The sequence below is a fragment of the Carassius carassius genome, chromosome 1 (assembly GCF_963082965.1).
Source record: "Carassius carassius chromosome 1, fCarCar2.1, whole genome shotgun sequence".
Lineage (NCBI taxonomy): Eukaryota > Metazoa > Chordata > Actinopteri > Cypriniformes > Cyprinidae > Carassius > Carassius carassius.
In genome coordinates this window covers 42468820-42493622 of record NC_081755.1, presented here as the reverse complement: position 1 = coordinate 42493622, position 24803 = coordinate 42468820, and the positions used below count along the sequence as shown (strand labels likewise).

The 24803-nt window shown below is 41.4% G+C and overlaps 1 protein-coding gene across 1 annotated transcript in view; it reads right to left on the bottom strand.

Moving 5' to 3' along the window:
* Positions 1-24474, bottom strand: part of LOC132123988 (ATP synthase subunit d, mitochondrial-like) — a 154625-nt gene extending 130151 nt beyond the window's left edge. Inside the window, exon 1 of the mRNA XM_059534903.1 lies at positions 24470-24474. The gene's annotated coding sequence lies outside the window, so the exon portion shown is untranslated. The remainder of the gene's footprint in view (positions 1-24469) is intronic.
* Positions 24475-24803: the final 329 nt, after the last annotated feature.

The following is a 24803-nucleotide window of genomic DNA, read 5'->3' as shown; positions in this document are numbered from 1 at the left end:
TGCCAACTCACCAGTTACAGAGGGAGCAGACACTATTGGAGGTGGCCCCACCATTTCCGGCGGCGGTGATGCCGGTGGCTGGCACCTAGATACGGCTGCTGGTTGTAATGCTACGGTTTGGCCTGACCCAGCCTGCCAATTGTCAGAAACGGCCACCCAAAGGTCTACTTCCTCTACATCCCCCAATGACGACGGCGTCCCTACTAAAGGGCTGTCAGAAGATACAACTCTTGGAGATTCTCGTTGGATACGAGTCCTCATTGACGAACGATGAACGTGCCGGATCTTACTCAGGTCGTCCGTAGGTGCCACAGCATATACAGACCCTCCATCTATAGGAGCTCTCACAATCTGATACACCACTGAGCTCCACAGGTCCTGAATTTTATGACGGCCTCTCACGCTGTGATCCCGGAGATAAATCAGCTGACCCTCCCTCAGTGGTGCATCGCGAGCGTGTTGGTCATGCAGTCTCTTACGTCGCTCAGCGGCAACCTTCAAACGCCCTCGTGCCCCTTCAAATGCCACATGCATCCTAGCTTGATGCTCTACCATCCACTCATGGACCCCACCCCCTCCAGATTCCTGGACCCTACCCAACAGAAAATCCACAGGGAGTCTAGGCTCCTGACCAAACATCAGGAGATATGGAGACTCACCTGTACTCTGGTGAGGGGTGGTGTTGTAACAGAACAAGATCTGCGGAAGGCAAGATGCCCAGTCCCGTTTACGGGAGGTCGGCAGAGTGCGAAGAAGGTTATGAAGGGTTCGATTGAACCGTTCACACTGGCCGTTGCCTGCCGGATGATAAGGTGTAGTTCGAGATTTTTCGATCCCATAGAACCTACAGAGTTGTTTCATAAGGGCAGACTCGAAATTCCGGCCCTGGTCGGAGTGAATACGACCTGGAACCCCAAACCTGAAAAACCACTCGGTCACCAAAGCCTGTACTACGGTCTCAGCTCGCTGATCTCTAGTGGGGACAGCCAGAGTAAATTTACTGAACACGTCCGTTAACACCAACACATTCTCATGTCCAGAACTGGAGGGCTCAAGCAGGGTAAAATCGATAGCTAGGATTTCATTTGGCCTAGACGCCAACACATGACCCATAAAACCCCGAGCAGTTGGCTGGACGTCTTTAGCCAGCTGGCATCGTTCGCACTCCCGACACCACTGTGCCACTTCTGCCGACATCCCCGGCCAGTAACACCGCTGACGCACTAATTCAGTAGTGCGTTCAACACCCTGGTGTCCATGATGTTGATGCAACTCAGTCAAAACCTCATGCTTTAAAGCTGCCGGCAAAATCAACTGTAGCACCTCCTCACCCCCATCAGGGCGTGACACACGTCGATAAAGGACCCCATCCTTTTTTAAAAGACGGTCCCACTGCTGAAGCAATGTTAGAACAGACTTTGGGAGCTGCTGGCGCACCGCAGAGCTGGGAAAAGAACCCTGTTCCCAAAATGCCAAAACCTTCTGAATATCCGGATCCGCCTCTTGTAACAAACTCAAATCCTCAAGAGAAAAACTGGGCAATGCTGCAATTACTGCTTGATTCACCTGTACTACCGGTTCGGCCTCTGCCACCTGCCTTACCACAGCTGGAATTATGGTCCCCGGTAAGAAACTCTCCCGAATCTCCTGACAACCCAAATTCTGTCTAGAAAGAGCGTCAGCATTTCGGTTGCTCCTGCCAGAACGATACCGAACCTCAAAGTCAAACGCGGCCAACTGGGCCGCCCAACGTTGTTCGGTAGCTCCCAGTTTAGCAGATGTCAGGTGGCTAAGGGGATTGTTGTCAGTATAGACAAGGCACTTCTGACCCAATAGGTACTCCCTAAACTTCTCGGTCATTGCCCACTTGAGCGCCACAAATTCCAACTTCATGGAACTATAGTTAGTCATGTTGCGCTCAGTGGGCCTCAGGCCGCGGCTGGCATAAGCAATAGGGCGTACCTTACCCCCCTGCTCTTGGGAGAGGACGGCACCAAGCCCACTATGGCTTGCATCCACCTCCAAGATAAAGGGCCGGGAGAAGTCTGCATATGCCAACACGGGGGAAGTAGACAACCTGTTCTTTAACCCTTCAAAGCTTAGCTGACACTGTTCAGTCCAAGCACCAGCAAACCCCTGATCCCCTCTTTTTCTGGATCCCAAACCAGTACACACTGCAACCAGCTTATGTAGGGGTGCTGCCAATTTGGCAAACCCCTCCACAAAACGGCGATAGTAACTGGCGAAACCCAGAAACGAGCGCAACTCTGCCACATTAGATGGAATTCGCCAATCAGCTACCGCATCAATCTTCGCAGGGTCTGTTGATACCCCTTCAGCTGATATAACGTGGCCCAAATACTTCACCTCTCTTTGGAAAAACGCACACTTACCTAGCTTGACCTTAAGTCCTTCACGTTCTAACCTACTCAACACCACCTCCAACCGCTCCAGATGTTGTGCTACAGAGGTGGAAAATACTACCACATCATCCAAGTATAAGAGCAAGGATTGACACTGTTGGTCCCCGAACAGACGCTCCATTAACCTCTGAAAGGTGCCAGGGGCATTACACAAGCCAAATGGCATACGGTTCCACTCAAAGAGTCCAAAGGGTGTACAAAAAGCTGTCTTAAACCGATCTTTCTCTGTGACTGGAACCTGATTATACCCACTGGCCAAATCGAGGGTCGAAAAACATTTTGCACCACTCAGAGAATCAAGGGACTCGTCTATTCGGGGCAAAGGGAACGCGTCTTTCCTAGTCCTGGCGTTAAGCTGACGGTAGTCAACACACATGCGCAGTCCACCATCTTTCTTTTTAACCAGTACGATTGGTGAGGCATATGGACTACAGCTCTCTCGAATTATATCAGCCTCAAGCAACTGATTTATGTGGGCCTTTACCACCTCGTACTCCGATGGGGGTATGCGCCGGAAACGCTGCCGAATTGGAGTCTCATCCACCAAGGGGATATCATGTGAAATTAAATTTGTACAACCTAAATCCGTCTCCTGAGTAGAGAACACTGCCTGAAATCTACGGAGTAAAGACTTCACCTGACTCTGCTCTCCCTCTGACAAAGTCGACAAGTCCATGGCCTCCACCTGCTCCTGCACAGTAGGTGCTACTTCTGCGCTTTGCGACCCCACAAGAGCAACAACCGGCTGGACCTCTGTAACACCTGTGGGTAAACTGATCACATAAACACTGCTCAACGTGCCCATAATTGACCGTGGATAGAGCACTACATCAGTCACACCAACATTAACAACAGGTATATAAGCTGTCCCTTGGCTCACCCGAACTACTGCAGGAGAAGCCAACAACCCAGCGGGCAAACCGGATTCAGGAGGCTCAAAGAGTACGGTTCCCGCAGAGAATTCATCAGAGCAAGTTGCCGGAACAAATTTAAGCATGCCCCCTGGGATACGGCAAGGCCTACGGCCCCGTACACGGACCTTACCTATATGGTTTGTGCCAGATACATTAACACTACAATATTGTAATGCTTGAGATACGAGTTGCGGAGCTTTAGACACATCAGGCAAGTTAAAGAGAGCGGGGCCATGTTGACTAAAGAGATCCTGGTAGCATCGTTTTAAAACATTCATTCCAAGGATCCCTGGAATCCGATCACACAAGCCACCAGGAGGATCTTTAACAACAAGAACCCCACAATTGGAAACGACTTGGCCACAGAGCTCAATATCCAGCTCTATGTAACCAATATAAGGAATGGCAAACCCGTTAGCGGCGCGAAGCTGTAACCACTGACATGACTTAAGTCGCTCCTGTCCCCATGTTGCAAATTGTCGCTGAAAAAAGCTTTCCGTAATGGTGGAGACCATTGAGCCGGTGTCAACCAAGCACGGCACCGATACTCCACCTATGGAAACAACAAGATGAGGACAGGACGACATTAAACTAGACGCCGCAACAGAACCCGTCGGTAAAACTGAGCCGGTAATGTCCCCAATCGAGCTGTGACTCCGCAGCTCGATGGGCACTAGTTTTCCGACTGCACGGAAGTAGATAACTGCCTATCTCCAGCAATAGGTACAGTGGAATGAGGAGCACGTTGAAGAACCCGCTCCTCATTACACTCTCGGGCAAAATGGCCTGGTTTTTGACACCTTCTACAGATTATAGGTCCACTACGAGGGACTCGATTACGCATCTCTGGGCCTGACAGTCGAGCGAAACTTTGAGTGAGGCGATTTAACTGCTCTTGCTGTGCTTTCAGCATTTCCCTTAACTCACCCAACTCAGACGTCTGGGGTGAACTACGAGCTACCACCCATGAATCTCCGTGAACGCCATACTGAATTCCATGTGCCACTGGAACGGATAAACTTCGGGCCCTCACACCCCCCGGCATCCCTTCCTGCTCCCATCGTAGGGCTTCACTCCTCACCTCTAATAAAGTAGAATTGGGCTGTCGGCGCACCAGCTGTTTAAGCTCACGTTTCAACATACTGTTATTGACATATTCAACGAACTGATCACGTAACAACATTTCAGCATTTGCCATTACGTTCGGTGACTGTTGCTTAACCTTCTCCAGCAGACTCATCAAGGCGAGGGAAAACTCCAAGAGTGTTTCCCCCTCCTGTTGTCTTCGGGAGAAGAAAGCTTCCTGCAAGGCTACATACGACACTGAACATCCATACAATTCACGCAATGCCTTAATAATTTTCTCAGGGTCCGCTCGCTCTGTCTCTGACCGATATCGGATCTCTTCTCGCGCCTCCCCCTCCAAGTGGTCAAAGAGAAAGAAGGCCTGATCCGCAGGGGATAAATGACGGGTTCTCATACAAGCTTTAGCTTCCTCCACCCATTCATCAATATTTACCCCAGCCCTCCCACTAAATTTTGGACACCTTCTATCTCTAGGTACAAATACCAGCCTATCAGTAACTGGAATATTACCAGTCGCCGCTGGAAGTATAGGGGCAGTAACTGTGGCAGAGGTGCTAGGTCCCGCCACATTGACACCCTGCAATTCAGAGGCCCTCTCTTGTCGCAATTTCTCATTGTCAGCTCTAAGCTGAGCTACAAGCTCTCTTAGTTCTTGTAATTCTCCCTCCATTCTAATAGCACGTACCTACTTAATTTAGCAGAACTCAGCACCCACAACAAATGGAGGTCAAGCCAAAAACTGCAATCGTCTGAGCACACGTCTGCTGCTTTGTTCCCTGAAGGAAAAGAAAAAGAAACACCAAACACACAAAAAAAGAAAATTAAATTATTAGAACAAAATATACAACTCACGTCTCTGCCAGATATTCTGTGCGACCCTGCCGACTACGCCACTTGTAGCAATACGTGGCCGTCTAGTAGTGACTACGCCACCCCGAATTACCGGGGAAATAATCTAATAAATAGGACACAAGTCCGTTTACTCAGGAGAGGCAAGAGACGTGAGTTCACATTGAAACAGGCAATTTTTATTAAAGAAAGCAATTAAACAAATAACACAATCAATTGTGTTATTTCGTAATCAAAAAGGCAACCAAAACAAAAAGAATATGATCACTGCAGGGGCTGAGACCACAGAGAAGCAGGCTAGCTATAGCTGCATATGGCAATCAAACACACTTTGAAGAATCACTCCACTACAAAATAGTGATAAAAAGTCACACCACACTTATAACCCCTACTTAGGGTGAAGGCCTGCAGCTAAAACCACCAGCCTGCCTCCAGGAAAACCCAGCTCCTGCAGAATACAGAAAAGAAATAAATATAGAAATGATTAGAGATAAACCAAATCACAATGAGACAAATAATGAAAACAAAAATCAAGTTATAAAATAAATGGTCATCTATAATAAAGACAAAGAAAATAAATATAAACCATTCAAACGGTCACAACACAAAAATCACACAATCAGTCCAACCTACACAAATGATGGGACCAGTTTGGTAGGCTAATTATCACTCCATGTAATAAATCACAGGTATTTAACAGTGATGATCATGCGGCTAAGGACTGGTAACAAAACCAGCCACATTCATACAACATAAACAACATATTGCCTGAGCAATAGATAAAGTGGAGTCCAGCAGTGATATTCGGCTTCCACAAAGCAGCAAACGTGGCTCAATGAAGCATGGATTGCTGACAGCAAGTTGCTAAAGTAGCTGCTCAGCCTGGCTTTAACACGGGCAAAAGAGAACTCCCTGATTCAATTTCGGCGCGCGCACACAAACAATCACAGGCACACGGAAATCATATGACAGTCATTTGATGTTAGTGAGTCAATAAACAGCTGATACTCCGACGCAGCTATGAGGAGACGTCACACCAATGGGAGACCGAAGGCACGCCACACACAATGTGAGTGTCGCCACGAGAACGTGCACAGCCTCGATGGCCGAGTGTCACACTCCACGGTCTCTTGGAATGAATGACAAAGGGGCGGGCTTTCAATGACGTCTCCCAGGGAGCATCCAAAGAGTCTATATACCCCAAGGGGCAGAACCCTATTGGCCATATATGTAATGAGGGTGACGTGGCAACGAGTCACTCACTTCACCACATGTGCTTGAGGTACAAGAAGTGCTTTGCTGTTAGGAAGTGATGGGTTTCACATGACAAATCTATTCTTCTGATGGCTCCCTCTTATTTTAATGACTAAATTGATTTTTATGTATATACAAAAATGTATTGTGTCATTCTTAGTTCAGCAAGGCTGTTTCTTGTACTGCTGTAGGAAAAAAGTACGACACTAGCAATGTAAGTGTTGTGGGTTTAATTCCTAAATGAATCAATGCCATGGATAGTGCAGTGATTTTAAGGAGCTTTGTATTTGGCCATTGAGTTTCATATAGACCGTGACGTTACACTGCTTTTGCAACCATTCCTTGTCTTAAAGCTTGTGAGAATAAAAGTGTTAAGACTGCGAAGTGTTAATCGGGTCTGATTAAAGCTCCCGTAGCAAAATACTTGATAGAGTACACGACTTTTTGTTTAAAATGTTGTCCAAACAATTTAAAAAAATTGTCTCTTGATTTGGATTCACATGAAATTAAATGAAATTACTTGTTCCCTGTCAAGGGAACTTCGAACTGCGTCCTCTTAGGGGACACTATGGGGAATACCTCGCCGTGACCCGTGTCTGAAGCATACTTTGAAAAACGCCAATGTGTTGGCCGGCGACAGCCTCTGACGTCACTACCGGCGCGACTATAAATACGCGCCTGTAGGACCCGTCACTTATCTTCTTCGTCTTTATTGACTGTTTTGTTTGAAGCGTGCATCTGAGAAATGACCAAAATGGTGAGAGCGATCTATCATTGTTATCATGGCATCCACTAGCAAGGCGTTTAAACAGTGTGTGCATCCATGTCAGCGTTATTTGACACCTGATGACACACACAATCTTTGAGTCTCTTGTTTGGGCGAAGAGCACGCACGCGATGTCCTTGAGGGGGCAATCTGTGTGCACTGCGAGCGTTTTTCTGTGAAAAAGCTCCGCTCTCGTTTGTCTCTCTTTTCGAGGAAAAAGGGACAGCCATCTGGTCCCCGTGGCTCAGGTCCCACCGTTGCCGAGGCACGGAGGAGAATGAGTTTGTGGGGATCACAGGTGGATCTCGCTGAGGAGTGTAGAGAGGGATTTTTCCTTTCACACTCTCTGGCGGCAAACGAGAGTGAACTTCAGGAGAAAGATGCGTTGTCATTAACCCTTTCTGATACTGAAGTTAGTGCTCTGCTGTGTTCTACCAAGAAAGAGCAGGAGAGTGGCAAAGAAGCTGAGGCTGAGCCTTCTCAATCCTCCTGCCCTGCGTATGGGGAGCTGTTAGAGGTTATGGATTGCACCACGGCAAAATTAGACTTGCCATGGAAGCGTGCCAGAAAGGTAACGTCGCGAGGTCGCCTCGATGAGCATTATTTGTCTGACCATAGCCCTCCAGCCCAGGTGAGCCTTCCATTCTTGCCTGACTTACATGCGGAAGTCGAAAAGGAATGGAAGAGGCCGTTTTCCTCTCGCATCCATCAGTTTCAGCATACGAGTTATGCTAATATCGAGGGCATGCACGAAAATGTAACCCTTTCTTTATCTGCTTATGGGTGTTATGTTGCTGGTGGTTATATGTCTACTAACAAACTCTGTGAGTTTCCTTTACAGTGCTCAGTTCCGGCCTCGTGCTCTGGTATTAGGTGGCCAAGATCACAGGCTTTCGGCAGGCGGCCGCGCCGCGTGGGTTCCGCCCCCCGGTGCGCGACACTCACCGTGGAGTGAGACCCGCGTGTGGGAGGCAAACGCTCTGCAGTTGTCCATCCCACACCCCCTCCCGAGGAGCCTGGCTGGTCGTCAGAACTGGCACAGCACTGCAGGGAATTTCATGGATGTCCGGCCAGGTCACCCTGAGGGGCCGTCTGGCCGCTTGGCGCATCCGGAAGGATGTCCGCCCAGGTCACCCTGAGGCGTCTCCTGGCCGCTTAGTGACATCCAATGGGAAGGTGGAGGTGGTAGTTACGGAAGTCTTTCTGTATGTACTGCCTCAGGTGATGCTCCCCTCGCTTGAGGTTTGGAAAATTGGAGCTTGCCTCTCCCGTGCGATCCAGCGCCTCTGCGATGCTTAGGAATCTTTCATCGCACTATCCCCTCTGGCTTCCTCTGACTCATCCAGCTCCACTGGGGCTGGACGCCATGGTACAGGCGTGGCCGAGGCTTCATCTGTACATTCCTTCCTCCATTTGCTCTGGTCCCGGGCAATTTCATCTATGAGCTGCTCTATCAGAGTGCTACGAGAGCCCCTCCTTAGAACAGTATTTGTAAATCCATGCTATGGTAAGTGTGCACGTGAAGTCTTTGCACACTTTCTGAAATCCACACTGTGGTAAGTTCGCACGCTAGTACTCTGCGTTCTTTCTAAATTCCTATATGGTGAGGGCTTCGCGCGGCTGCTTCGTGCCCTCTGATACCTATCTAGAACAGGGTGTTGCTACTAGAGAACTGTTGGGACAGCTCTTTCGGCTAGTTTTTGCGAAAGCTAGTGGTAGCCCCTGTGTGACAGGCAAGACTTGGTAGAAGACATGCTAGGTTCTTAGCCGTATCCCTTTAAAGGAATCTTTCATGATTCCAAGCCTTCAGCTCTACCCCGGGCCGAGGCCCTACAGGTAAGTTGGGTATGTAGCTTAGGCCTTTGGCCATAAGGGATGATGTCATGGACAGCCGTCGAACCGTCCCAGGGGCGACTCCAGGTGAAATGGTAGAGTTGGTACTTAGTGTTTGCCATGATTCTGGCCTGCACTCCCCTCAGCATGGCGGCGTGGGTATACTGTTCACCATAGTGTCACTGCCATGCTTCAGGACGCAAGCTTCACGAAGAAGATAAGTGACGGGTCCTACGGGCGCGTATTTATAGTCGTGCCGGTAGTGACGTCAGAGGCTGTCGCCGGCCAACACGTTGCCGTTTTTCAAAGTATGCTTCAGACACGGGTCACGACGAGGTGTTCCCCATAGTGTTCCCTAAGAGGACGCAGTGTCTTGTTCCCTCTCAGGGAACCATGGTTACATTCGTAACCTGAGACGTTCGTTAGCATGATGACAAACTTGGTATTATACAAACTCAAATTCAAGACAATAATTAGTTGACTCTCTTCTTTCCCTTCTTCTTCTTATTTCCCATTCCCATCTTACATAAGCACTCCTCTATGTCTATATGTGTGTGTGTGTGTGTGTGTGTGTGTGTGTGTGTGTGTGTGTGGGTGGCTTTAAGACTCTTTAAGATTTAATTGATAGTGATAGTTGATGAATCACTTGATGGAAATATGAAATCTTCTGGTGAAACGTAGAAATTTGGCCATCCATTCCATCACCGCTCTCTACAGCTCAAAGATACAGTCATCAGCCAAAGTAAACCCTCTCTGTGTCCAAGCATTCAGCAATGTTGTCTGAGGTCCTGCTGTTTTAAAGTAGGAACTTTCTAAGTAAAAACTCCAGTGTGGTTTGATGGCAAACAGTAAAGTATATTTAATTTGTCACAAATCCTGGGAATTGTTACAGTATATAATTACAATATTTCACTAACTGTTTATGTTGAATTTTATTCTTCACAGATATTTCTTGCCCAGCAGCTTTTGAGTTCCATCAGCAGTTCACTGTAGGTGTCTTCCAGAAACCCTTATAAATAAATCTAGAGTAATATGCTCTTACTGATGTTAAGTAAATTACATATTTAGTCAAACTCAGGAAAATGTTGCTTTAACGTAAATGGATTGCTGTAATTTGCAGTTATATAAATAAAATATAACTAATTTGGCCACAAGTAACAGTCATTTACATTTGGCAGAATCTCTACTGGATCTGAATTTCTGTGAAAAATGTCCTTATGCGAGTACCAAGTTGGACTCAGGATTTCATGTTTACATTCATAATGGTTTATTGTGAGCAAACTCTTATCCATATGTTTAACACATTCTAATAATAAAGAAAACTGGAAATGTAGATCCAAATATAAACCCATGTGAGTTGGTAATGAAAAATAGTTACCATTTTTGTACAGGCAAAACTAATCATGTGGTGAACCATCCTATTATAATTTTTAAAGTGATTATACACAGCAATAATGAGTTTTGAACATCAATAGTGAGTTCTAGACAGTGCAGTGTACAGAGTGTACCAAAAAGCGTTTTGAGAAGAATATTCTTCTCAGGAATAAGGTGAAGATAATGATCAACAATGAGACCAGTTGGAATCTTTAGGTCTCATATACTAACTGTGCCAATGCACTAAATTGTGTTTAAAGAACAATGATTCATCAGAAACTTTCATACTAAAATGTATTCTCTGCTCTCCTGTTTCTCTCTATTGAGATAATATAAAAAAGTTGATGACATAGAACAGCAAGAGAATGAGTTTCAGGGTTGTTGCCTTTGGCACATCTGACTCTAAAACCCTACCTAAATTTCTGCTCCAAAAAAACATAACCCTTACCTATGTTTAAAAGAACAAAACTGATAAGGCTGTCCAAAGAATGGCTGCTGCAAAATCATACATTAAACAAATAAAATAAATAACAAGATCAAAGCAATGCCAGCTTTATGGAATCTGCAAGCAATGGATGAGGAGTAAAAGATATTCATTTATACAATCAGGAAAATGGTTTCCACCCTGGCACTTGGGCTAAGGAAAGGAAAGGACGTGACATGTGGCCAAGTATGCTGTCCCATAATTGGAATTCGTGCTCTGCATTTAACTTATCCAAGTGCACACACAGCACACACACACAATGAACACACAGCCGGAGCAGTGGGCAGCCAATACTGCAGCACCAGGGGAGCAGTTGGGGGTTCGGTGCCTTGCTCAAGGGTCAAACTCAGTCATGGTATTGAGGGTGGAGAGAGCACTGGATATTCATTCCCCCCACCAACAATCCCTGCCATTACTTAGATTCGAACCCACCTTTGGGTTACAAGCCCAAATCTCTAACCATTAAGCCATGACTGCAGACAGTCTAAATCACATTGCTAAACCAGTGTCCTAAAATAAACTGTTGAACTAGATCTGCAACAATTTCAAAATCAAATCATGACGTTCATAGAATTGCAATGTTGATGTCAGACAACCCTAACCTGTCCTTGATAACTAGCAAAGTTGGACCATTCTTTTGATCTGATGAGATGCTTCTTTTCCGCCCCCAAAATACAAAGAGTCTCACTCCCCTCCTATCCAGTGAATGGACTGTTAAATACAGTGACAATGATGTGATAGATTGTAAGCTTGGGAAGATATTTTTGCAATGAATTACTATTTACAATGGACGGGCTTATAGAAACATCCCTTAATAGCCATCAGCTTCTGATTCCATTGTAATTTATGGTATCCAAAACTTATGGAATGTGGGTATAGCTCTTCATATTTGATTCAACACTCAGATCACCCAGTTTTAATAGGCCCTTCACTGACCATAAATACAAAGTGAAGTTTTGAGATCAGACTATATATGCCATGTGAGTTCTAAGGCATCTTCTCAGGCCGCAAGTTGACAGCTTGAAAGTTGAACGACCATGAATGTTTCCAGACTTAATAGTTCCAGAGAACGTCTAGTAAGATTTTCTTTCATCAAAACTTAATGCTGTGGGTGATGTTGAAGCAGAAGCAGGGACAGTTTCAGTGGTGAACACCCACATTCAAAAAAACAACATAAAGTGATCTCTGACATCAAACAAACTCAGGCCTGCATTAGTGTGAAGGCACCCTGTGATTCCCAATCAGTGCAGTGAAGTAATAATCTAGCATGTTTATATATGGCTGTTTGTGAGCAGAAAAAAAGGGAAAGTTTAATAGGAAGGGGAGATGATTAATAATTATGAAAAAATTTTGTACTTCGAATGTGCATCTATACTTCTTGGTCAAAATTAAAGTTTTCTATACATAGTTCTGTCATGAAACTCTATATGGCGCAGGTTGATGTGTGTGATGAGAGGGGCGGGGCCTAGAGCAGTGGCAACGAAGCAAGGCAGGTGGAGTTATAGTTAACGCACCATTCCCATGGCTCTCGGCCCTGCCCCCTCATCACAGTGTGTTCTAACTCAATCATATCATCATTCACATGGCGTAGCTGATTGCTTTCATTTTACATCAGCTGCTAATGAGCTCGCTGCTCTACATTCAAATTCTGGACTAGTGCTTGCTGTTGCTTGTTGCTTGTTGCAGTTGCAGCGTGCTTCAAAAACCCTCTACCTTCCCCAGCTCCACATGTCTAGACCTGCTATGGGGTTATATAATTGGTTATTTTATACGTTATACTGTATATGCAGCAGTAGTATTTCTTACATGCTCACAGAAGCATGTTGTGGATGTATTGGCAGTAGCAAGTCTCGGTACTTGCTCTGCTGCAGCAGCGCAGAAGATCTATTCCGCCAAGACCAACCATTACCATTTTTTTGTAGTGCACTGTGAATGTTTTAGGAGTAAGGGCATTCAGATTTAAGGCAATGTTTAGGCCCATGGGAGACAGGGCACAGTCAGGTCTGAATGTGTAATAATGGAGATCTGCCCTTGAGCATTGGTCTCACGACTCTCTTGAACTCAGCAGACAGTCTAATGTGCTTTTGATGATGATTTCAGAGCCAGCACTGATGCTAATCTTTGCAATTATCCGTACACGCCGCTAATCTCAGTTTATTACCGCAAGTGTATTGAAACTGCTTGCTTTGGAAGGGTTACAAATTAAGGCACACAGCCTGAGAAATTAAACAAAACAAAGCTGCATGTTATCATAACACATTCGATATGTTTGTACCATTTTGCTATAAAATTTAATAAAAGATTGTGATTATTAAGTTGGGTGCATGTATTTATTCTCAAAACTCATACACAAAAACATTGCTACAGAAGCATGAACTACACAAGTAATGCAACCTTAGCTTACACTGGCTAGCTTAGCTATCAAGGGGGCATTTTCACTACAACGATGTAACTCAGTGATTAACTACCATATTATGATGCATCGTTGGAGAAGTCAACTAGTTAACAGCTTCCCAAAATCAGAGAGAGACTCAAATGTTGTTCGTATGCCATTTTTTTATTAGTCATTAATAAAACCATGCGTGTGCTGAAGTAATATTTTCTACAGTTTGGGATCAAAATTATGTAAATGTTTGGTGCCCTCTTAAGTCATACTTTGAGGTTCCCAAAAGTTGCCTATTCTCTTGACAAAGTAAAGACGTAGACTGATTTTTTTATAAAAATGGAATTAAATATACTTCATAAAGCTTTCTTGTTTCACTCAACTGCATGATCTGTTTATGTACACGTCATACTAACAAGAAACGGTTTCTAACCACTGAGCTGTAGTTTCAACCACAAAAGTTTGTGATACTGTTTGCAAATGTTTGGTTTCTGGAAACACTGAATAGTTGAACTATGTTGGTAAAAATGGTACTTGTTGGCAAACACACCCTAGATCCTTGAAAACTACTGGATACAAACATGTCACACAGGAGACAGAACTTGGTATTTTTACATGCATAATTTCTCAAATCGAGCCTTGATATAGTGCATCCAAAATCAAAATACATATGAGACAATGTAAATGAGAATAAGAAACTATAAATGTATTTTAATACTACACAAACATGTTAAGAGTTCATACTGGTTCATGCTGTAACTTGGAAAAGAGTGTGTGTGTGTGTGTGTGTGTGTGTGTGTGTGTGTGTGTGTGTGTGTGTGTGTGTGTGTGTGTGTGTGTGTGTGTGTGTGTGTGTGAACACAGAAAGATTGCCTAAATAGGTCAAACCTGTAAATATCATCAGACAGACCAACAGTTTCCTGTAGCTCGATCAATCACAATGTAACTAAAAGTGAAATTGTGTATTTTCTTATAATACTGTTTACTGACCTATATTGCAGATCTCGCTTACTTCACAAATACATCCTTTAGAAAAAAGATCTAAAGCATAGCAATGCTAGACAGAGACCATGCATCTTAAGTGGTTGTAAATGCATCAGAACAGGATATTACTGAGACAGGATATGTGCAGAACAAATTGTTTTTCATAAACACATGTACTAATAATGCACTGCATGCGATTAATATGCGTGCGATTTTATAACATGCACTCAGTTCCATCAATGCTTTCATTTAATTCCAGTAAAAAGCACTGGTCAAGGTTTCAGACATTCACCATTTTCTGCTGTTAACTTAAGGAGAAAAATTACTAAATTGCAGGCTAAGCAGGTGAGCTTGAATTCAATCAGTCATTTTCTACCCTCTCAAGAGTCAGATTGTATAAAGCCTCATGGCCTACTTTATATACACTAGTAGTTTCTGTATTTTGCTGACTTTTATGGACATTGGATTAATGCATATAAGATGAAGTCTAGGAATACTTCAACATCAAAATATACTTCTCATGTCTGCAAACACAGCGGCCATTTAGAAGCCACAGCAAAATGAGGTCAAGGGTCAAACGTGTCATTAGTACATACTTGCACCGATGGTGACACTGATGTTGAGGGCTTTTGAACATTTCACAATAAGCACCAAAGAGTCTCAATAAACAACATAAGAAGAATAATTGAGAGCTGTTAACAGACACTGGAGGTTTCAACTCAAAAGCTCTTTCTGCCTCTGATTGAGATGATAATGACGTTGGTGTAGAAAGTGGTGTAAAAACTGACAGTGCTGAATTGCATGCTTTTTAACATTTTATAGATTTAACCCAATCCCCATCCCTAAACCTAACCCTACCCATAATTTATTCCTAAAATCAGTGGGAAATTATAGCTGATCAACAAGAGTGTAGAAGCACCTAACCCGGATTTTAAGCCTAAAACAGATATTTCCTGAAAAGTTTTATCTGAATTCTTACTGGTTGATTGGAATGTTGTTCCAGGATCAACAAGGATGTTGATCTAGGAACATGTTGTACTTGGTGAAATCACGCTCACCAATAGTATTAAGTGTCATTTAAGTAATTGAATCCCAGCCCCCAGGTTTCACTCTCTTGTCAAGACTTCAGGGGAACAACAAGGTGGAGCAGAGGTCTAATGAAGTACCTTTGTCTAATTATAATAGTAGCCATAACAGCATTGTTAGTGCATTGGTGAAATACTCAATATGGTGTCATCATTAACAGCTTGAGACTTGCATCATAAAGAGTCTGTCTTAAGTTAAGCTCAGGGGTTTGTCCTGTGGGGAAGCAGACAGATTGAGGCTGCTTTCATTTACGGTACTTTGCAAACCTCGAAGTGAGTGAATGTAAACAATGATAGAGTAATGGCTGAACTTAACAATGTTATCATCTATACAAGGAACCTTATACTCCCTAAACCCTGTCACTCTGTTTCTCTAGTGACTTATTAGTTTGCATTTGTGGGCTTTTAAAGCTTTTGAAAGGCTGAGAGATTCTAAATGGACCTGTGTAATACATGAGAGGACTATACGTTTCTGATGTACTTAGCTGTTTACATTTGTCTATGTCTCTTTTTACATTCCGTAGGGACAATAAGTGTGTAGTCGCAGTTGTTTTGTTGAACTATGTATTTGAATTTAAAACTGAAGTGCACCCACTATGACATATTCCCACCAAATGTGTACCTCACTAAGCATTCAGAAAAGAAAAATCACTCCTCTGCTCTGCTCTTTGAACAATTAGAAACTGACAGCAACACATTTGACCTGCAAGCTGGAAAGATCGGAGTATCTTTGGAAGGCATGTGCAGATCTAAGCAGATACTGGTTGTGCACTCACCTTCTGTAAATAACAAACAAGCTCATCAGGTGATATAAGGTCAGGAGACAGAAAGAACTCAGCTAACTCTTTGGTTAGCCAAATGCAATTGATGCAATGGCAAAAAAAAAAAAAAAAAAAAAAAAAAAATACCCCTCTGTCTGAATTGAATTGTTAAATGATTGATTAAGCCTACTGTATCATAGTTGTACTTCATGTGTTCTGGCTTCTGATTGATAGTTCAAAATTGTTTTTTTTTTAACAAGTATTTTATTTCTTCTGAAAAATCAGGTTAAAGTGATCAGGTTTTCAAGGACGCTTAATCTGTCCATCTCTCAGTCATCATTGCATTGAATTTATATGCACAATTAAGACTAAGGTTTTGATCATAAAACTAAGCATTTAAATATCATATTTTTAAGACATAACATTTACAGGGCTCCGTATCTTATAAATATCTCATTGATTTACATTAAAAGCTACCAGTTTCTTCTTACGTTTTGGGCATATAAATATCAGCAACTGCACTGCATTTCATATTTTTCACATCTGTAAAATACTGTAATATATAGACAGATAATATCCATACATTAGCATAACAATAATAAAATTAAAATAACAGATTAGTCAAACTGACTAGATGGTTGTTGGATGAGTAGTTAACCATCATGAAACATCCCCAAATACTTTGAGTCTGTCATTAAGCAGAGGTGATACTAAATGCCAGTGGATCTTAATCCTGGTAAAGGTGAATTTACAATTGATTGGGGCTGGCAGTGGATCTTTGGTCAGGAGATTAATCTGTCTGTGCCATTCTCACCAAAGTCTCCATCAGTCATTTGGACTAAAATGTTTACTCAAGGAGTAATGCGTGCTCTCATTTATCTACTTCCTGGACGAGGTCCACTGGGCTCCTCATCATTAGTCATTGAGGACGAGGGTCCAGAGGGGCCAAGCAAACAAGCCTATTTAAGCAACCTCTCTTGAACACAAACCTGGAGCACTTTGACACTAACACACTCAGGGCTGTAAGTAAAGAGGTCAACAGGGTTAAACTAACTCAGCGAGGTCATAACGACCAATATAGCCATCCACTGCAAAGGAATAAAACTGAGGCATTGCAGTCTTGTAAAGATGGCCCCAATCGCACTAGTTACCATTGCTCATACTGAAGGTTGGACATTTTAACAAACCCCTAACCCCATGCAATAAACTTTATTTTACCTAAGGAAAAGGTTTGAGAAAAAGGTTGAGAAAAGGTGTACTGTTACAGCCTTTTACACCTAGCAGTAGTGATGAGCCATTTTTGAAATACTCAGATCGGTTTGTATAAATTTGCATACATTTTAATGACACATTTGCATAATATAAAGGAAGAGATGCAGTTACTATTGGCCTGATTAACAAAGTTCTTCTTTAAAAAAAAAATGTCCTAGAATTTAACATATTATACAGACACACAACATTTAACTCTATTGGATGATCTGTTAATTGCGTTTATTAGACTGCACATTCAGTAAAATATTTGCAATTGGAATTTGGCTACACCCAGGGATTTTCTTATTATATGCCACTAAAGATGAGTGGAGGATGAATTTATGTTTCTGCATGGCTGGGATGGCTAGGAACCATTTTTTTTTCTTTTGTTTTTCTTTTTCCCCCTTTTCTTTCAAATCCATGTGCACTCCTCCAGATCAGTAGGTGGCGTTAATGCACTTTTTTACGTTGGCTTGCTAAACTGCCATAAAACACCAGAAGAAGAAGATGATGATGATGATGATGATGATGATGATGATGAAGAAGAAGAAGAAAAAGAAGAAGAAGAAAAAGAAGAAGAAGGAGTACAGCGGAAGAAGAGGAGACTGCGGGTGAAGTTTACAGCAATTTTATTTATTTATTTTTTATTTTTGCACTAGGGCATTGGTGGAATTTTGTTTAATTGAGTACAATTTGTATATTATTTCGCCCAATTTCCAATATGCACTTTCTCTCAAACATTTTGTAAAAAGTTGTTGCATCTCAGGTTCATTCCCATCTTTTAAACAATGTATGAAAAATTCTAATCCGGTTTCTGGCCTTTGCATAGTACAGAGACTGCCATGGTAAAAGTTGTTAATGATCTGCTGATGTCAGCCAATTCTGGACTTTTAACTATACTCATTCTACTCAATTTAACTGCTGCCTTTGATGCAATTTCTCATCAAGTTCTCTCAGATAGACTACTCTCTATAGGTATTACTGGTGTCCCTCTTAGTTGGTTCAGATCATATCTCTCTGGACGCACTCAATTTGTTCAACTTAAAAATTTCAGATCGTATGTTTCGCCTGTTACGTCTGGTGTTCCTTAAGGCTCTGTTCTGGGCCCTCTTTTCTTTATTCTCCTTTTTGGTACAAAATCTATTTAGTCAAAATCCAATAGTTTTTCACTTTCTGTTGATAACTTTCTCCCCATCCACTCAGATTAAAAGTCTGGGTGTTGTCCTTGATAGTATCTTTTGTAAAGCATGTGAACAATATTACTCAGTCTGCGTATCTCCATTTACGGAACATCAGCCACTTTCGTCCATTTCTCCACAAACTCCTTCATTGACATCAGTTGGTGATAAAATTCAGCTGCCCTTATAATTACTAGAACCTACCATCTTCACTGGATTCCTGTTAAAAATTGAGTATAGAGTACAAGATTCTACTTCTCACTTTTAAAGCTCTTCATAATTTTGCACCACCATATCTCTCTGATTTGCTTCATATTTACATCCAAAAGCGTACTCTCAGATCTTATTCATCTGTTTCCCTTGTTGTACCTTCTGTTTGTTTAGCTACTATGGCATGTCTAAGGCATTTGGTTGTGCTGTTCCTAATCTCAGGAATTTTCTTCCACAATCTAGAAAGTGACTGACTACTTTTAAATCATGTCTTAAAACTTGTTTAAATTAGCTTTCTCTGATTAATTTTAAATTATTTAACATTAATAGTTGTTGGTTCCCACTGACTTCCATAGTAGGAAAAGAAATACTACGGAAGTCAATGGAAACCAACAACCGTTTGAATACCAGCAATCTTCAAAATATCGTCTTTTATGTTCAGTGTAAGAAAGCAACTCATACAGGTTTGGAACGACATGAGGGTGAGTAAATGATGACAGAATTTTCATTTTTGGGTGAACTATCACTTTATTAATGTTTTATTATTCAAATAAGCTTAAATTCCAACTCTAATGACAATAAGTTAAAATTTGTTAATACACTTATTGCAATTTCACTGTATCATGCAAATAATAAAAAACAAACAAAAATGTTCCCCATTCCTGTTGATACATTTTTGTGGTATTCTAAATTAGTTCATAATGCATTTAAGATGTGATAAACCTAATTAAAGCATGAAGTTGAAGTCCAGGCTGCCACTTTCAGTTAGAGCATTTGGAAAGAAAATAAGAGAGACATAGAGATCCATAATTATAATCTTAGGGCAGAGAATAGACGCCCACAACCAGAGGATTAAAGACAACTCAGCTGACAGCTGCTCGGGGTGTTGCTGCAGTCATGCAAGAAAAAAAAAAACAGAGAATTGGTTTGTATGATCGTACACATAACCAAACCACCTTATCATTAAATGTGTTATACTGTGGCTGCATCCAAAATGGCATAATGTTTGAGATACTTCTTTTGAATAAGCAATTACTTTGCGGCCATGAAAGTGTGTGGTATAAAATGTATTTTTTCGTACTGCATTTTTTATTCTTGTCATTTCATGTGACCTACAGATTCAGTGCTTCACTGCCATGGAATAATTAAGTGTCTACAAATCAGTATCTAGCTGGAAGTAGTATGTCATACAGGTATTATAAAGTAGGGAATTAAAAGGCATCCAGTGTGTGTGTGTGTGTGTGTGTGTGTTTGTGTGTGTGTGTTTATCAAGTCATTAATATATGTGACCCTGAATAACAAAAAAAGTCATGAGGGTCAATTTTTTAAAAATATTTAGCTGAGATACAACTATTTGATAATCTGGAATCTGAGGAAGCAAAAAAGATCTAAAAATGTCTTTAAAGTAGTCCAAATGAGGTTCTTAGCGATGCATATTACTAATCAAAAATTAAGTTTTGATATATTTACAGTAAAATTTACAACACATCTTAATGGAAAATGAGCTTTGCTTAATATTCAAATTATTTTTGGCATAAAAGAAAAATCTATAATTTCGACCCATACAATGTATTGTTGGCTATTGCTACAAATATATTCATGCTACCTATGACTGCTTTTGTGCTCCAGGGTTGCATATTTAGTGTAAGCAAAAACCAACTGATTTTGCACAGTGATTTCCCCCCCTGTGATTTCACTTTGCATATTTTGACATAATTTCAAAATATCATGTAAATATGATATGAGTTTTATGATTAACTTTTTTTATGATAATCATAATAATAACAATTGAAATATAATTTTCAGATATTTTTTTTAGATTTATTTAATTTTTATATAATGTAACAGTATTAAGCTCTTGTGTGTAGCTTTTGCTCTAAACACATTCAAAGATGTGTGTTGTTCATACTCTTGTCAGCAGAAGCTGAGCATCTGAGACGCATTGGGAATGTGTGAGGTGTGAATGCAGGTGTAGAGAAAATCAACTTTTCATTTCCATACCAACTTACTCACTAGTATAAAAATAGCTTTGTGGTTTTGAGCTCAAATAATTGATGTAGCTTGCAAAAAGTCCTCCCTCTTATGCAGAACTGGCAATTTCATTGTTGTATGTTTAATCCGAATAAGAACTAAGCATTTCTTGGAGGCTCGAAAACACCAGTTAATTAGGCCATTTGTTTCCAGCACTTGCAAGGACGAGCCTGTAGTGTTGTCTTTAGAACAGAAAGCACCTCTGAGCTTTTCAAAGTCATAAAGCTAAAGAATACGGCTGCAAGAAACATTCCCCAGATCGCTCAATTTAGCTGACTGCGGAGGAATGCTTTGTCCCCTTTCAGCTCTGCCTAACTCAAGAACTGAATCGGAAGGCGAAGAGGTCATCCAGAAGAAAAGAAAGTGAGGGTCTGCAAGATGGGTTATTTAGCGCCTCTGAAAAAAGCCTCTTCTCCACGCTCTCCATGAAATGCATTCCGATCCTTGCCGGCAGCAGGGTTATTATCCCTCTGTTGGTGCCAACGTGTAGGGTCTTAAGCGGAGACAAACTCCAAGACGTTTTATGTCCCTTATCTTCCTCTCCATCAGCATTCAGATAGCCATGTCTCTGTTCCCTGGAGGCTGGAAGTGGAGCAGAGAGATTCCTGGGTGCTCAGAGATTCCTGCACTCACTCCAGTGGTGGTTTAAGTGGCGGGTCAGAGTTCAAAGGCGTCTGAGATGTGCATCTGTGGCCGCTCGACCGTCGGTCAATGCGACCAGCCAGCCGCACCCTAATGTGTATTAGCAAGACAAAGAGCTTGGGAGGGGCTGGGCTTTGATTTGTCTGAGATTCACGGGCATGATGAAATCCAGCCTGAATAAACGCCGTTTCCCCATTTTCTATATCATTTACTAAGATCTAAATGGACTGCTTTTGTTCCAGGAGACGGACGCCTGGGATGAAAAGGCGATACATTGAAAGAGGGGCGGCGAGGGGAGGGTTCCCGGCTGACCGGAGATGCTCTTTTCAGGTTTCCTTCAGCTGATGGGGGCCTGTGTGGATCAAAGAGGAGGGATCACAAGAGAAGAAAGAACACGCTGGGTCCTTCAGATGTCCCGTTCTACTTCAACTCCATGTCAAGATGTTTGCTAAGCACATGATGGACCGTGCATGTGGCTTCAAGATGTTAACACATCTAAATGCCTAACCAATAAGGAAAACTGACTGCACTAAAAAAAGAAAAATATTTAAATCTGTTTTTCAAACTTGAATATGGGATACCATAGATATGTAAAATGACATAGAAAAGTGAGATCACGTTGGTTTTAGCAGATTTTCACTGGCAAATCCAGTCATTTCAGTAAGAATTCATCTGATTTGAGTGCGATTGTTTTTCCAAGGTTTAAATGTTTGCTCAAACTGACAAATGGACGCTCTTTGGTTGAAAACTGACTTCTGTTTGAGTGAACTATTGACAATAGACAATAAACTTTTTATTGCCCAAGAAATTTTGTTAATGTGACCGCACCTTGTGCTGTTCAGCAAATGTCCACTTGTGAATTCCAGTCATTTACTAAGAATCAATCCATGCATGGGATTCATTTGAACAAGCGTGTTGACTAACATAAATTTTGGTTTAAAAGTGACTGGAAATTGACGATCAGTGGAAATAAACTATCAAGTTATGGTGCATTTAAGTCAAGTTGGAAAGATTGTATTTATGAGTTACATGAATGTTACCACAAAGTCATAATTACAAGTGGTAAATTTTCTTTAAGCACTTAGTTTCTGAATCTTTTCTTCCCCCCATTTAGAATAAAAGTTGCATTTACTAAATACCATAATACTGAACGATTACGATAGAATATGTGGTTCAAACATTGTTTATGCATAATCTGTAGAACAAGACAAGCTTGTTAAATCTCATTTAGAAAAGGTACATGGCCATCTAGCTCCAACCAAAGTGATCCGAAAGCTCCTGACATCAAGGTTACAACTTCCCAGCTCATAAATTACAACTTCCTAGGGGGACTTTATGACAGCATTATAATAACTAAGCAAATATACTGCCCAATTTACAGATGTAGTAGATCATATAGCATACACAAAAGTTGCATACTGTGCACAGTACATACTGCAGAAGTAGTAATAGTAGTATGCTATTTCAAACATATCCAGTGTCCTTTTCATTGTTAACCCCTCAAACCCATCCCACTGATTCCCAGATGAAAGTCTCCATGTCCTGTTGTAAATACTGTTCCACCCTCATGACCCACTGGGTGATAAATAACCTCTAAGGTTAACTATGTTTGAAATGGAGCTGTGAAACCATTATGGGTCCCCAGAGTTTTCTTGACATCGCCAATATGTTATCAGTATGCTCTGCCTTTGTTAAACACATTCGATGGTACAAGTTTTGGGTTAGGAAGCAAACTGGATACTTATATAATATATATTTTATATAAAGCTCAGGCCTATCTATCTATTTTCACAGGCCTATCTAAAGGGTTATTGGTGCCACCTGGTGATCAACAGTAAAAATTACTAATTTTACCTCTTCCCAACAGGGAAAACCACCAACAATAAAGAATGCATGATCATATGGTGTCATTGCTTTGCAATCAAAAAATTTCATTATAATTGAAGTCAATGGGGCAAAAACAGCCATGAACAGTAAATGAAGGAGAAAAAATTCATCAAGACTGTGATAAAAGGTAAAAAAATAATAATAAGTCCAAAATTTTTATATTGAAAATAAGTCATTGTGTGTGTTTTTCCCCCAAATCAGTGACATAATCTATGAACTTGGTGATTAAAGGGTAAAACACTGGATTTAAAAAAAAATGGTTGATTAATAAATCTGTATCTGATACATTTTTACAGCAGTTTAATTTAGTGGACGTTTTCATCCCGAACATAAGGAAAGGGTAGTACTTAATTTGCCCACATTGTATTGTTGAGTTAAAAAAAAAAAGTCAAAGAATTTTCCCAAATCATTCCATTTGCTGAAACACAGAGAAAGTTGAGGCCAAATTAAGACTCAACATTACCCCCTAGTGGACGAAAACGTCGCCAATTAGACAGCCTTGCCTTGTGTAGACAAATAGATATAACCCCAAAGCACCACATAGTGTCCAACCTACTCTAATACTATTATAACCTGTTTAAATCTGAACAAGGGATCTACAACATTAAAGAAATACTTTATTTATACCTTGTACAGGAAAAATCTAAAAGATTGGCACAACTATGGGACAAGGTTGTGCAGCAGCGAGCATCACAACAGTGAAAGGAACCTCAATGTTGTAAATGTGTGAATTTGTATAGGGCCCCATTCCTGTATTTTGCCCGAGGCCCCCAAATCACTAAATCCGCCACTGGTAATTTATTATATTCGGTCTGTTTGCTATTTGTATGAAATGTTATTTAATCAAAGGGTTTTTTTTTTTTTTAGAAAGTTGTTTTGAGTTTTATAAAAGTGCTATAATATAACTTACTACTTATAAGTTAACAAGCATTATTAAAGGATTTAGCATGCAATGTTGGTGAAAAATACTAGAAAATTTTGGCAGTCAAAACCCCACCAAGTTTTGACAAATAAATAAATAATTGTTACAGTGTTTCCATATCTACCTGTTTAATTAGTAACTGAAAATTGCATTTACTGCTCGATTTCCCTGTTTAACCATAGGCCTATGAAATCAAATGAAAACGAATACTTAGTCAAAAGCAATAAGAAAATAAAAAAATAAAATACTTTCGAATTTCGAAAGTATAGAATAATTCTAAATGAAGACTTGTGTCACAGAACATGGCACACTTAGAGATTGTATTCAAACTTATGTTAAGCCTATACTTAAATTAAAACAGGTTTGATTTAACGGCTTAATATTATCATCAGTACCTAACCAGATTAGCTCAAGTTACTAAATCAAGTAATTCTCTCTTCTTTTGTGATCTTTTGACAACAGCAGAGACGAACTGACAACAATCAA